The sequence below is a fragment of the Poecilia reticulata genome, linkage group LG7, assembly GCF_000633615.1.
Source record: "Poecilia reticulata strain Guanapo linkage group LG7, Guppy_female_1.0+MT, whole genome shotgun sequence".
NCBI classification, from domain to species: Eukaryota; Metazoa; Chordata; class Actinopteri; order Cyprinodontiformes; family Poeciliidae; genus Poecilia; species Poecilia reticulata.
The window spans coordinates 7,237,056-7,247,039 of record NC_024337.1 but is presented as its reverse complement, the minus strand read 5'-3'; positions in this window follow the sequence as shown (position 1 = coordinate 7,247,039).

The following is a 9,984-nucleotide window of genomic DNA, read 5'->3' as shown; positions in this document are numbered from 1 at the left end:
GGGTTGGAGGTTTCAAACTAACTCAGTGCATTTGTCAGGTTTGATGGCTGCTCCGCGGGGCGTGTATATATGTCCCATACTCTATGTGTTGTACCGAGTGAATCGACTGAAAGGGAACGTAATGTTATGCATATAACTACTGTTCCCTGAAGGAGAGGAACGAGGTACAACACCTTTTTTCTGCCCCGCTGTTTCAGCTTGGCTCGGTGAAGAGCGGCCATCGAACTGAATAATGACTGTGATGGGGGCGTATTTATATGCAGGCGGGGCCTGCCGCCCGTCATCACATGTCATTTGCCTAAAGACGTGATTAAAGGTGTCTTCAGTTAGGCCACGCGGGGGCGTGATATCCCATACTCTATGTGTTGTACCTCGTTCCTCTCCTTCAGGGAACAGTAGTTATATGCATAACATTACGTTTTTCTTCTCATCCCAATTTACTTTTTGGAGACATTTTGGGATTAATGTACATCGTGAGTTTGGTGAAACATTTGCTAAACAATATACTGTTTCACGGTTTTCATATGCAATAGATGATGTTGGTTATGCTGGATCTTAAGTTTATCCGCTAAGCTGAAAACTGACACTGAAGGCTTCCTGACAAAATATCAGCATCTGATGTCTACTGAGTGAAAACAGACTGCCAAAATGATTATCCTGCCATTCTCAACCATGCTATGTCTGTCTGATTACCACATACTGTACAATTGTCAAAAAATTTTGGCATCCTGTGAATGGCTTTGTGGTAATTACCAATGTACTCAGGAATCAAAATTTAAATGACATGACAATTTGAAAGTCGTAGTTCAGCTTTGGTGCAATATTCTGTCCTTGCAATATTATATTCATAATGCACACTTAGTGCATCTAAAACCACTTTATGTGGACTATGTGGTTTGGAAATTAACTAAACCAAAGTTTGCAAATTAACTCTTCTCCTCTCTCAAAGTTTCTCATTGAGGCATTAAAAATAGAATMTTTGAACCATGAGGCAAAAGTGCCTTAAATAATTTAAATGTTTTTATTAATGTTGTGCTTGTGGTTTTACAGATCCAGGTGCAAATGCCAAAATTCTCCACCCATATCTTCAACATTCTTAAAGGGACAGTATTATGTGTTTTCCAGACTCATAGTACAATTTCATGGCCTAATCAAGTAACTGTTGCCCCCAATTGTTAAAAAGGCTTTATATATCAAATATGACCTAAAACAAATTTTATTTCTGATTTTGCACCTTGAAATTGGGCCTCTCTCTGTTTAAAAATTTGTTAAAAATACTCCAGGAATGTATTTGATGAGGAAATAATATAACATGAATTAAACCTCAAAAAAGTCAATTTTACATGATACTGCCTCTTTTACCCTGAAACAAGGGAGAAATAATGTTAAGGTTTATGGTAAAAAAAAAATGACAGAGAAATGCCTTCTGTCATCATTAAGAGAAAAGCTTTGGGACATAATTTGATGGATTATCCCATTTTTATTTGACCTTTATTTAAACAGGTAATGGGATCAAAAATGCATTTGGTCAAAGACYCAGCAAAGATGGAGAACATGTATAAAATCACACTTACATAAAGGAAACAGGAAATGAAATTWTWTTTTGTCAAGAGAGACTTCATCTTTTTAAACACACCCATCTAAACATAATTTTGTTTTTCAAATTTATGTTATGAAAAGCTAGTTGCACACACTATGAACATTGTTTCCCATATATTGCTGACTTTTAACTGTCATACTCACCCATGAAAAGGAAAAATGATTCCATGTACCCTTTTTAAATGAATGTGATGTTTGTCAAACATCCTATTGTTATCAAATCAAATCAGATTTTATTTGTATAGCACATTTCAGCAGCAAGGAATTTCAAAGTGCTTTACATAATTAAAAAAAACAGTATGTGACATTGAATAAAGAGTAAGAAAGAGAAGGAGATTTAAAAATAAGATTAATAAAGATAAAAAGATAAAAACATTAAAACACCCGCACCCTTTTTAGGACTTCAGCTAAACGTCATTTAACTGGGATTCTAACCCTCTGGGACTTTAGTCAAAAGCACCATTTGACAAGGACTCCAACCTCTAGGTTTTTAGTTGAAATGCCGTCAACTGGGATTCTAACTCTCTGGGACTTTAATCAAAAACGSCATTTGACAAGGACTCTAAACCTCTAGATTTTTAGTTAAAACGGCATTTGAAACATGGCAGAAAATAAAACCTGTTTAACTCCAACAAGGGTGCGTTCACACTGCAGCCTGAAGTGACCCAATTCCGATTTTTTTTGACGTAATGCGACCTGTATCCGATCTTTTTATGGCAGTGTGAACAGCACAGGTCGGATTCTTTTTCGAATGCGACCCATATCCGATACGTATCCGATTCAGATACGACCTAATGTTCAGGTCGAATTCATCCGAACTGAGCGTCACTGATTCTCAACAAATCTCACTATTTCGCATCCTGATACGTGCAAGCGGGAAGAAAAACAACAACCATGAAGGACTATATGAGGAGGAAGTTGTTAATATGTTGCTCCGGCCAGGCAACAACTTCAAATATGTAAGCTAAGCTCCACCGTTAGCCTCCATGTTTACTTCCGCAAACACTGAGCACTTCTTTTTATGGCGGTTGGCAGAACACTGAGAACCCTGATGCTATTGCGCCCTCTAGTGCGCAGGACGGAGTGGAGGAGGAAGGAGAAAATAAGAGTTATTTTCCCATGTGTGCCTCCAAAAATAACTGTTTGCACCAGAACTGCAGGGCGCTCATGTGATTTGTGAGTTTGTTATGGATTAGATTCCTTATGGGACAATTTTGTGCTTTTTGTCGCACACAAAAGGACTGTTATTTAATTTTCATGAAGCTGTTTTTCAAAAGGTTATTCAAGTATTAAAAACATTCAGCAACATTTCTGTCAGGATCTTGGGTTGTTTTAGTGTTTTGATTATTTCATAGCAGTTGGATTATTCTGTGTTCCTTAGTCTCTTTCTTTGATTGGATCAGTCTAGTTTCTGTTTTACTTTAGTTCGGTTCTTCTTAGTGTTTCTATTTATGTTTATTTCTTGTCTCCAGTTATTCCTTGTAACTAGTTTCATTATGTTTCATAGGTCTGGTTATTCTTTAGTGTTCGATTTGTCTCTGTAGTTATATATCTAGAGTCAATGCACGACTTCAGTTGTTCCATCTGGAAACTAGAGTTCAGGCTGATCTCTGACCTGAACCTTCAGAGCCATGTCTATGGTTTTTATTCTCTCTTCTTCCCGGATTCCTTGATGTCGTCACTGAATCAGCTGAGCCACAAAGACAAAGAAACGCTTTCCAAGTACAATCATAACAATTATTAGATGGACAAACTAATGAAGCTGACATAACTCATAATAAAATCACAAACCAGGATCMAATCCAATATTTACCTTACTCGACAGACATCAACACACCAAGACAAACTTACGGGGAAGCATTTCACCGATGCACCGTTCCCCGGAGACAGCATCACGGGTAACCCCGGAGCGATCTGAAGTTAAGGTTCCGGGTCCTATACTTTTAAAGGGTATGTATGATGTCTATGTGTTTCCCTTCTCTGCTGAATTCAAATTAGGGGACTGTCCTTAGCTAAGTTCATATAAATCTAGTTGACTGTTTTCCAGTAAAAGCCTGTTTTTTTAAGCTCAAAGAAGCGTTATTTTCTTTTGAGCGAAGACTGATGTTTTTTATGACCCTGTACTGAGAGGAAGCTCTTCTCTGTTGACAGGACCAGATTGTTTTTACACCAGCTGTTAAATCTCATCAAGGTGGTCAAAAGGTTAAACTCACACACAGAGCCACAACCCCCTGTGAATGCCTGCTCAGTCCACAGGGAAGCTAGCTGTGTTTTAAACTATAGAGAACTACAAGCTAAATTATTTTAATTCGGCTTAATGCATTATGTTTCAGTAGAAATATCCTACATAGGACATTATGTAGGATATTTCCTACATAATGTCCTATGTATTTGGAACCAAATGTTCTTATTTAAAACACGATTCATTTTGTCTAATATTTTGAACATATAACCAAGTCTAAAAACCAGCATATTTAAAATTTTCTTAACAGTAATTTTTGGGAAAAACTTTACTCAGTATTTTAACTTCACTGTACTTTTTTCTTTTACTTGAGTAATATTTCTAATTAAGATCGATGTTGTGTAACCTGGTTGTATTTCTCTTTTGTTATAATTACACAAAATGTTTTTTGGGGGTATTTGTATTGTTCCTTATCTGACTGAAACACCTCTGTCATTGTTTTAACCGTGTTACTTTAAGATCGGAACCCCCTCCTTTTTATTTCTTCTTCTGTGTGTGGCAGGAGGCTGCACCTGCTGGCAGGGTGATATTATATTTCTTTTACTGCCTGTATTTTAACAATTTGTTTTATTTTTATTTTCCTTAGAGGACCGCCGGTGGTGCCTCGAACCTGGAGGTGGCGTCCCTTTTTGGTGTGATTGTGCAGTGCTTTACACAAAGGGGTTGAGGGCATTTCAAAGAGTGAGTGATTTCACAGGTGTTTGTTTTGATTTCTTTGATTTGGAGCCTACCATCCAGGACCTGGTTGTACCCACCGGTAAGCCTAGTTGGATTTATTTTGTGTATTTTCTTTTTTTATGTACAGGTATTTTTATTCTTTGAGATGATAAATTATTGACTTGAAACCTGTCTCTTGCTGATTGCAAAACCGGACATGCGTCCTTCTGTTAATTCCTGGGTGATAACCCCAGGTGGCGTTGTTGGCAACAAACTAATTATATGGTCAAAACCACTGAATGCCACATGTGGTATTGTCTTTAAATTGTTTGCGCCCTTTAATACCCTCCCCTTTGTCATGTTGTCCTGCGGGAGACGTGTGTGTTTTTCATCTACCGTAAATACATTCAGTTTATTTATAGATCTATTAAGTTAATTTGTTATGTACTTTTGTTTTGTGTAGGACTTGGAGCGGGCAGCCTATAACACGGTTGTTTTCTGTATTTTGTTCTCGTCAGTTCTTGTCAAAATAAATCGAGAAATCATCCATTTTAAAGACAAACTGTGTCACGGCCTGATCACTCAACCAGCACAACGCAGAAAGGATCTGATTACTGTTTCTGATCTTTAGAGACATTTCTGATCTCTAAAGTGTCTAACTAGACTTTAGAGATCAGAAACCTTAGATTTCTGCAATGAAGATAATGTTTATACAAATTTGAGCATAATTACTCAACCTTTTATACGTGTCACTTTATTGTTTACTTTGTAAACCAAACAGTTATTTTTTGGGAAGGTTGCTTAAGGTTTGTTTATGTATTTATATTAAAGTCTTCCAGAATAAGCCAATGCCTGACGCCATAAGGCCAGATTAACGTCTACCCAGGTCGACTCTTCTTATTTGTCTATTTCATTTAGGAGTAACAGAGTTAAAGGGGCATCAACACAAATGCAAACATTTATAAAGATTTTATTTGTAAAAAGAAACTGGAAGCCATATTTTCGTTTCTGTCCATCCATCCATTTTCTTTACACCCTTGTTCCTTAGTGGGGTCAGGAGGGTTGCTGGTGCCTATCTCCAGCTAACGTTCCGGGCGAAGGGCGGGCTACACCCTGGACAGGTCGCCAGTCTGTCGCAGGGCAACACGGGACAACCAACCATCCGCACATACACACACTCACGCCTAGGGAGAATTTAGACAGACCAATTAACCTAACAGTCATGGTTTTTTTGGAATGTGGGAGGAAACCAGAGTACCCGGAGAAAACCCACGCATGCACAGGGAGAACATGCAAACTCCACGCAGAAAGATCCCAGGCTGGGAATCGAACCCAGAACCTTCTTGCTGCAAGGCAAAAGCTCTACCAACTGTGCAGCCCCATTTTCTTTCTCATCTTCCTTGCAATTAGGTACTGCTTTCTTTGAGTCTACACAGAATTTTAACGTAGGCTGTAGTTAGTTGTGACATAATCAACGGACTGGTATCTGTAACAAATCTTTTTATATTGATTTCTTATTTCATTTTCTGTTACATAAAATCTGTAAGAGACATTATTAAAGATGAAAGGCATGAGCAGCACCAGATTAGAAGCTAACTTTACTGTAGATTGTCAAAGTCAGGATAAAGTAGAGGAGTCTGCAAATAAAAGGTCATTTTTCATGTCACTCACTTGGAGTGTTTCCCTTCTTATTTTCCCTCCAAAACTTTGCTAATTTAACTCTCCATCCTTCTTTCTCTGATCCACTCCTATCATCACCTGTTTCCTCTCCTTCCTCTTCTCATCTCTCTCTCTATCATCACTTCATCTCTGCCGTGCCATCTCTCCCCATTCCCTCCCTTACCCTCTTTCCTTTTCTTTTTCGCCATGAAATGGCTCATTAGTTTGCTCGCCATACCATCTCACGTCAGTCTGTCCTTCACATCTCGCTGCACTGCAAATAAGTCATTTATGCTGCTGCGTAGCTCCCCCTCTCCCCATCGCCTCCACCTCCCTTTGTTTCTCTCCCCCTCTTGCAAACTGCACCACCACCCTCCATATGGTTTCATCATCATTTTGCAGTAGCACCAGGAAAAAGACATCCCTGCCCGAGCTTTGAACACGCTGTAAAACAGGAGCATTCGCAGAGTGAGGCTGCAGACTTTTTTTAAAGGGGAAGGGAGGCGCAAAGGGACGAGAATTATTCCAAGCGTAATGATACCGCACTTTGATAGAGGGGAAAGGAAAAGGCCAAATTGTGGAGGACTAAAACCTAAGCTGCTCCTGAAAAGCAGGTAAATGCAGAGATAATAAAGGAGATGCTTGGCATTCATGGGAGTGGATGGTGCATCAGCGGGGAGAAATCTTAGCGAGAGTGTCGACTAGAGCTAGCTCTCTCACCTTCCTGCTTTGGAGCCAGCAGGGCATCTGAGTACTTTTATGAGGAGGCGGCTGGCAGAGGAAGGAGGGGGAGACGGTTTGACGATGGAGGTCTGGGAGACACTTGGCATGAAAGTGAAATCTGCTCTGTGATGACTAAAAGTTGCAACATGTAACTTGTACTTCCAATCACCGTCAATTCACAGAATCAAGCTGAGATAAATTCTGGCTCTGTCACTCATTTCCTTGTCAACTCCTTTGTTCGTTCCATTTTTACAGACAAATAAACATTTAAGGCATGTTTCTTTAAAGGGGCAGTATTATGTATTTTCCAGGCACATTTACTTGATTGTTTAGAACAATCAAGTAAATTTGTTACCTTCAGTTGTAAAAGGGCTATATATATCAAACAAGGTTTAAAAGAAATTTGAGTAAATAAAAGTTTTTTAAAGGGGCAATCTTATGTAAAATCAAGTTTTTTACATAAGATTGCCCTTATCTATAGTGTTAATCCCTCATGGCAAACATATCTGGCATGTTGCTTTGATTGTTTCATGCATGTTTGATAAATCTTTTAATCTCCCATGGCAGCCATGTGGGTTTGCCAAAGCTTAGGGCACCAAACCAATATTATGTGCTGAAGGTGGCATTTCAGAAAGAGCAGGRGTTTTTAAAGAGACAGAAGAAGGAAAACTTCAAGGCATGAAATCGGTATATTTTCATAATAACTGAAGGTAACAGTTACTTTACTGGGCTATAAAATGGCACTGTGTGGCTGGAAAACGCATAATACTGCCCCTTTAAAAAACTGTCGGCAAGTATTTCTCTAGCTATTTGGAGTATGGAGTAAAGCTATGCCACCTCTCTGTGGGTCAGCTGGCTGAATGACCACTGCTGCACTTTTTTCTCTCACTATAAACACCCACACATCCACATTGTTGCTACAAGCTCCAGAGATAGGATTTAGCTTAAAGTACATTAGTATTCAAAAAGTATTTTGATACCCCATAGAAAAATACTGAAAGACCGAACAAAAAAATACAATCCACTTCTTTTTTCACATGCTTTGAAAGTTTGATGCGGCTAATAGAAATTTTTATCAAGAGGCTCTGATGAAAAGAACAGAAGAACCTCGAGAGCAAATTTGCCTTGAGACAAAAGTGGCATTGAGAGCAACAACGTCAGTGTCAAGTGTTATATAACTTCATGGCTTCTCATACTTGAAAAAGGAGGACTTGAAGAGACTTCAGGATTAACTCAATCTATTTACACGGGTGAACGGGAATCAATGAAGAGATGAAAAACCTACAAAACACATACATTTTGAAACATATATTTGGTTTAAAGTTAATTTTTCAATTCCATTATTAACTTTAGACATTTTCTTTCAAAATTTTCAAAATGGATTCAATAATTAAATTACTGAATCCCTTGTTTGGTTGAATCAAACAAATCCTACATGAAGTCAAATACTTTTCTAATTTAGAATTAAGCTTGTTTCTTCTCTAGGACATAGGTTTTTACATAAATTAAATATCTTACATGCATTCAATAGAGCCAAACTGTAAAAACCAGAAGTGCAAACTGTTCCTTCAATAAATTCTACATTTATTTTACTAAAATGCAAAACCAAATTGAATTACATCTTCACTGAGTCTAGTGAAAGGCTTACCAGCAGTCCTTATTTACGGTAATCCAAATCTTTTACCCAGGAATTTGATCTGTTAGCCTTTGAAATGCTGCTTTGGGGACTTGTCTGCCTTCTTCAGCTCTGTTGCAAAACCAGCCAAATGCTTGGTGGATTTTTTATATTACCTGAGTTCAGGGTGCTGCTGATGGGACCAGATTTCTTTCACCTGCTGAAAAGTACGGAAAGAGAGACTGAGGACACCCGCTTCGGATGTTATCATCCCATAGAATGGCCATTATCAGTGGTTATCAGCCCCATTGAATGGCCTCAGTTGGCCCCTGCTCTGCCTGCTAGCAGGCTCAGTAGGTTGTTATCAACCATTTGTATCGGTGATAGCAGCTTGTCGTTGATAGAACCTTTTTTTTAAGCTTTTCTAAAAACCTTTATTTACAATTTATGTGGTAGTTTGAACAGGATATTAAGAATATTTACTACAAATACATGTCAGACGTATCGGTCATAAGACTTTAATTCGGTATTTAAAAATAACTCAGTAAAATATAAAACCGGAAGGTTTTTGTTGTGGTTGTTGTTAGCTTGATTTAAAAGCCTTTTTTTAATTTACCAACTATTTTTGATTGCATGCCAAACTGTTCTGTAAAMGTTTTAATACTTTTGATTGAAATAATAAAAATAAGGACGGATCCCACAAAAACCCAAGAAGAAGAATAAGCTGACGTCATCATATACGACACTTACACTCCGGTGAGTAAAAATCTGCACCTGTCAAAATGTTTTTGTACTCTAAAACCAAAAATAACTCCAAAGTGTTACGTTATAAAGTTATTGATAGTAGTTTTAGGACTTAATGGCAGTAGGATTGTGAGGCGAATGGTTGAAGACACGTTTGTAAAAAAWYYTTTGCAGGAAAATATATGGTGAAAGCTAGCTAAATAAGCCTCTCTGAGGCTAATTGTACCTGTACACTGTACCTGTGCTTAATACGTTTAATTAGCCATCATAGAGTCACATAATAGTGTTTATAGTCATGCTTGTTGTTGCCACTTTGTAAAATTCGAGGGTCGCTAAAAACATCAGTGCCCCTAGGCTGTGATGATCTTTAAAGTTTTGTTTATGAACCCCGTCTGAATACACTAATTGCAGCTAAGTCATTCACTTGAATTAAAAATGAAATTGCATCAGTACAGGCAAATTTCTTTCCTCTTGTCTATGTTATTGCTGTTGCATGCAAGATGAAAAGAAGAGCTGAGAACCTGATCTTTGAACAGACAAGAGACCATAGGTCAGGAGCAGCCTGGGATGCTTACTGAGGAGCATCCAATGATGACACCAGAGAACCAGGAAAAGACTGTAATAGTGCTTGATCTTGTTCCTGTTTCTCCTCATGTTGTCCCATCCTCTCAGTCTTTTCAGAAGAAGAAAAGACCCAGAAGCACCTCTCCGGCTGCCTCTCCTTCCACTCCGTCATCTGTCTCCC